Below are 6,068 nucleotides of genomic sequence, written 5' to 3' on the forward strand. Positions count from 1 at the left end.
GTTTCCTGGGGCCAAAATAGGTACTTTCCATTTTGTAATAACAATAGTAGGGGGGGTAGTAGTTTTTCTCATTTTCCTAACCCTGGGCGCAAATCCCCCTTGTGCTGTTTCCATATATAAGCTTAACACAACCAAACAAATCAATAGAGATGTAGTCCACCGTCCTGGCACAGTGCTGCTTTGCAGTCCTGCCTTTGATTGCATCATGACTTTGTCACTGCGCAGGGACTCCAGGATGGAATATTGTAAATATAAAAGTTGAACTGTTGGTTTTGCCTGCTGTTATGTTGCGAGGTAGGGGTGGGGCTCTGAGAAACAAACCCTGGAGAAGTGACTCTGCCAGTGAGGGAGGAGGAGGGGGTCCGAGCCCATAGCCTTTTCCAGTGAACAGCTCTGAGGTCAGAGAGAAAGGGAGAGTGAGTGCTGGGGTGAGGTGGTCATTGGTAATGGGGTTGTTCGGGGAGTTAAGATCAGGACCAGTGTTTGTGCAGAGGTCAGAGCCTGGCGTAGAGGACCAGGCAGGGGCTGATGGGGACAGACACCAAACAGGCCAGAGGGCCTATGGGCTGGTGCAGGTGGCTGGCTACAGGAGAGACATGCAAGGTGAAGGGTTTGGCCTCTGCTAAGCTCTGGCCAAGGCTGGAGGGTCAAACACAGGCCCAGGACTCTCCCTCTTGGCACACTGTGAGGGAGAGCCCCACATCATTGTGACCCGCTTACCCCCAGGAGCCTCTGGGACAGGAAGGCGGCCGGTAGTACTGTGGGCACAGTAGGTTGGGGCCCCATGGCCACGGCCACTCAGTCACTGTGTCCTCCCCCACCTAGCTCTGGCGCAGACTCCGTGGCTTCTTACACCAAGTGTTTCGTGTTATTTGTGAGAAAGGTAAGTGGAGGATGGGGAGGTTGGGGAATAGGAAAGGCAGAAACCAGGTGTTCTAGCCCTGACCTTAAGTGGGCCCCTTCCCCTCCCGCTCTCCCTGCTCAGATACCATAACTATGCAGCTTCTCTTCCTGCAACCTGCTTCTCCATCCCTGGAGCAGCCAGGCTCCCCACCTGTCCCCGATCCACAGCCTCTCACCTGTCCCTGATCCACAGAAGCTTCTAAGTTATGCTCACCTGGGAAGCAGACCCAGCCCCCGAAGCAGAGCACCCCTGCACTCTGCCTTCGGTGCACCATGGACCCTGTGAAAATGATCGTGTCCCCCCCACCCACTCGCCGCCATCGCGTCGAGACTCTTCAGCACGCCACGCCCACCGCCCCGTAGCCTGGGCCCCTGACAACTGACAGCGATGATGAGAAGCCCCCACGTCAGCACACAACAATCTGCTCCCACAACTGGAATTGCCCCAAGGACTGGGAAGGCTTTCAGTCCACCCAGGGGTTCTGGACTCCCTGGGCCCAGGATGCTGTGGAGCCACCTACCCAGACCATCTGCTTCCAGCAAACTGTAGAGGGAAGGCCGCTCAAAAGAGAGGCAGTCAGAGCTGGGCCTACAGGCCTACGCGTACCCTGTGAACCCCCGCCCCACAGTCCTCAGGCCCTTAGCCACAAGAACGGTTGGGGGGTGCCCCAAGCAGAACAGGAGCAGTGCCCGCCAGCCCAGCCACCCATCCTGGGCCCGGCCCACGTCGCAGACATCCCCCGGCGCCACTCCTCAGGGCGCGTAGCCTATAATGCCAGAGACGTGAGACGGCAGCTGCGGGAGCTGACCAGGGAGGTGGAGGCCCTGTCCCACTGTTACCTCCCGGTCTCTGGATCCAGCACGGCTGAGGGGACGGGAAAGGCCTAGGTATACCGTTCCCTGACAGAGAGGTGACTGGGAGAAGAATAAAAAGAAGAGAGGAGGTGGTTTGTGGTGGTGTGCGGGGTGCCAGGGCCCACACAGCCACAGGGAATTCCTGGGATGTCCAGTGATTAGGACTACACGCTTTCATTGCTGACGGCCCCAGTTCAATCCCTGGTCGGGGAACTAAGATCCTGCAAACCACACTGCATGTCCAAAAAGAAAAAAAAAGAGAGAAAGAAATAGAAACAGCCAGTGGGCATTTTCCATCAAGACTCCAAACACATAGCAGGTGCTCAATATAGACCCACTTAATGGAATCAGCTTAAAGTGATCGATAACGTTAGTCAAATGAAAATGAACAGAGAAGCAGGGTGATTCATAAAAAGCCTATCTGCTTACATTCCAGGAAGCCAGCTGGTATGGAAGGTGAGGTCTATATTCCTCTATATCTGTGGAGATGTTCATTGTGCAAACAAAATGACTTGAGGATCGCCAGGTACCACTTTCACAGACCTCAGGAATGAACCCCAGCAATGATCCCAGGACTGCCTCCACAAGAACCCAGGCCTTAACCGAGACCCAGGCCTCCCCAAGAACCCAGGGCTTGCTCAAGATCCAGGCCTCCACAAGCTTCTGGACCTTACCCAAGACCCTTACCTCTGCAAGAATCCAAGCCTTTTCCACGACTCTGATCTTCAGAAGAATCCAGTCATTACCCAAGATTCTGGCTCCCAGAAGAGCTTAGGTTCTACTCAAGACAGACATTTCTTTACACACCCGTACCTCACCCAGCCCTCTGGTCTCCACAAAAACACACCATTTCTCCAAACTTCTGACATTCAGAGGAGCTCAGGCTTTATGCATGATTCTCGAGTCTATAGGAACCTGGAACGAAAGCAAGAGACTGTACTGCATAAAAATCAAGAGCTCTCCCAAAAAACTGGCTTCTATAATAGCCCACACCCTTCTCAAGATTCTGGATGTGACAGGAGTACAGGTAATGCCCAAGATTCAGGAGTCTCTAGGAGTCCAGACTTTACCCAAGATCTGGGCCAGAGAAGCGTCCATACCTTGCCCAAGACTCTGGAGTCAACAAGAGTTCAGGCCTTTGCCAGGAATCTGAAGAGCCCAGGCCTTGTGGAAACCCCTCGCCTCCATAAGGGCTCAAGCCTTACCTGAGACTCAGGAGACTACAAAAATCCAGGTCTTACCCAAGATTCTGGAGGCTGCAGGAGCCAAGGCCTTACTCAAGATTCTGACCTCCATAAGAATCCAGGCCTTACCCAAGCCACTGAAGTCAAAAGGAGATGTGGCCTTATCCAAGATGCTGGAAATTAGAGGAGCTCAGAACATACCCATGAACCTAACTTCCACAAGTACTCAGGAAGTAATCGATATCCTGGCCCCTATAAGTGGCCAGCCCTTTCTCAAGACTCTGGCTTATCCAAGAGATCAGGTCCCCATAACAACTCATGACTTATCCCAAACCCCGGCCTCCACAAAGAACCATCTAGGAACTGACTCTGTCCAAGTTTTGGGCCCACATCAGACCCACAAGTCATTTATATATGAGGCAGTTCCTCGAAAGGAGGATGCAGGGCAGCACATACCATGGACTTCTATCCCACCCAGTCAGAACTCCTGCTCTCCCAAGGCTCAGGTGGCCTACAATGACCTGCAAACCTTCTCAGAGGTACCTGTACTGATTGAGCTGCAATCATCCTCCCGAAGAGCAGGCAGCCAAGACTGGGTGTACCACCCAATGGATACAGTTCCTCCAGGCTGCCAGAACGATTGCCAGATGTCTACGCCTCCCAAAACCAGCTAGAAGCCCTACTGTCCAGGGTCAGGCACCCGGCTAGGCCATATGCTCTTTGACGCCCGCCAGAGACAGTTCAGAGTAAGCAGGGACAAGTGAGAAGCTCTGTCTCCCAGGCACCTTCACCAACAGACATCCAACAACTCACCGGAGACGAATAAGGAGTGGAGATATCAGTGTGCTCAGAGCAACTTAGAAAAAGAGGGGACAGGTATGCATGAGGAATAAAGAGACAAGAGAAGTGTTCTGTGGGTGGTTGAGGACATCCATCCAGGCCCCATCCCACAGGGCCTGATGAGGACCTAAATCATCTCTGCTTTCCCTCCATCGCTGTCTAGCTAAATCCGTTATCCCCAAGGCCCTAGAGCTGCATTGTCAATTACAGTAGCCACTAGCCAAATGCCTATTAGAATGTAAATTAGTTCAAATTAAGGAAAATTGATTCTGTTAAAAATTAACTTAAAAAGTTGAAAATTCTCTTCCTCAGGGAACGGAATTTCCCTGGCATCCAATTCTGTTCCCTGGCAGTCCAGTTGTTGGGACTTGGCGCTTTCACTGCTGTGGCTGGGGTTCAATCCCTGGTCGGGGAACTCAGACCCTGCAAGCTTCATGGTTTGGCCAAAAAAAAAAAACTCTGTTCTTCATTGCCACGACCTTCTAAGTGCTCAGTAGGCACATGGAGCTAGTGGCTACTGCACTGGACAGCACAGATTTAGAACATTTGCATCATCATGGACAATGCTATTGGAGAGCAGTGCTTTAGAGTTTAGAGCAATTTTCCTTTCCCTGTCACCCACCCCCAGTATCTTAAAGCTTCCCCAGAGCCCAGAGAACTTAGCTCTTGTTAGGGTGGCTCAGAAGCCACCCTCTGGGGAAGAAGTAAGATGTGGGGATGGACAGCCAATGCTTGATTTTCCCAGACTGTGAGAAACGGTCCAGGCTTCAGTTTTCGTCATCTGGTCTCTTGGGTCACGACTAGATGTATGGAAACTTGCAGCCCCCGTTCTGGGCTGTGTTTGGGGCTCTTGGTTAATGAGGGAGAAGACCTCTCTTTGTCAGAGTCTAGGAAACCTTGTGTTTTAGGCTCCCCAACTTGAGCCCTGGATTCTGAGGGTCCCCTCCTTCATAGGCCTCTAAATTTTTCGAGGTGTCTCCACTTAATTTTCTTGCCCATGGACTTAGGCCTAGTTCACTGTGGAGACAGACCCCTGGGAAAAAGGAATGTAAGAATTCCTGGGCTGCCGGCCCGAAGCCTGGCGGCGCAACTCCCCCCCGGCCCACGGACGGAGCCTCCCCAGCTGTGCTCACAGCCAGCCCAACCGCAGCACGCACCCCTTCACGGGACACTTGAACTACTCCCGGAATCCCCACGAGGTATGGCGCCAGGCGGCCCAATGGGCCGAGATGCTGCCCGTGCGGCGCCCTCTGGCCACGTCCGCCTCCCTCACGGTGCTGGCCGAGGCCTCGTACAAGTGGGCCCCGGCTCCCAGCTCAGCGCTGCTCCTCCGCCCCTCCCAGTCCCTGCCCAACGGCCAGGCTACCGAGCACCCTCCTCCCACGCCTACCTTCACGCCACTCAGGGAGAACCCGGGGGGCAATGCCAACTACCAGGTGTATGACAGCCTGGAGCTGAAGCGGCAACCGCAGGAGAGCCAAACGTGGGCCAACTCACTGCTACCTTCCACCTCGGCCTCGAGGCCCTCTCTGCACAGGAGCCAGACTGGGAAAATTAACTGACCGGCGGCAAATGGGGACGGGCGCGGGGGGGCCGGGAAGGCATGGAGAGAGGAATAAAGAGCGCCAGAGTCCAGGAAACATTGGTGGTCTGTGGCTTGGAAGCGCCACTCCTTCTGCCAGCCTGGGTCCCTGCCCTTGGCTTCCTGCAATAAGAAGCCAGTGTCCCCTTCTTGGCCTGAGGGTCCCCTTGGTTTAGTGGCCACAGTTCTGCCAGCAGGCCCCTCCTGGTCCTATACCATGCACTAAGTACATCTGCAGCTGCAGACTCCAAACCCCTGGTCTCTGGGCACCTCCTCTGTGTCTCAGCTGTCCCTGTCCCCAAAGAGCCTCATACAAGAAGCTGCTTCCAAACTGGGAGGTTCCACATCTGGGCAGGTCCAGCTCCACGCCCAGTGAAGGGCATGAAGAAGGCTGAGGCTCTGGACTGCAGCCAGGCCACCGTGTCCCCAAAGAGCCTCATACAAGAAGCTGCTTCCAAACTGGGAGGTTCCACACCTGGGCAGGTCCAGCTCCAGGCCCAGTGAAGGGCATGAAGAAGGCTGAGGCTCTGGACTGCAGCCAGGCCTTCCAAGGGGCTCTGAGGCCAAGGACTTCATATTCTCAGGAGGGGCCATGAGATGGAATGTGTCATTTGAACAAGTGAGTCAGCGGGCGGTGAGTGAATGATTCATCACTCAAGTGGAGGTATGCCGGCCTTCGGGCCCTGTTTGACTCTCCAGGCTCA

General features: G+C 54.3%; 1 pseudogene; it reads left to right on the plus strand.

Moving 5' to 3' along the window:
- Positions 1-446: 446 nt before the first annotated feature.
- On the plus strand, positions 447-5,698 carry LOC112397727 (spermatid maturation protein 1-like; annotated as a pseudogene).
- The last annotated feature ends 370 nt before the right edge of the window (positions 5,699-6,068 follow it).

Source organism: Neophocaena asiaeorientalis, unplaced genomic scaffold, assembly GCF_003031525.2.
Source record: "Neophocaena asiaeorientalis asiaeorientalis breed wild unplaced genomic scaffold, Neophocaena_asiaeorientalis_V1.1 scaffold2054, whole genome shotgun sequence".
In the NCBI taxonomy this organism is placed as follows: domain Eukaryota; kingdom Metazoa; phylum Chordata; class Mammalia; order Artiodactyla; family Phocoenidae; genus Neophocaena; species Neophocaena asiaeorientalis.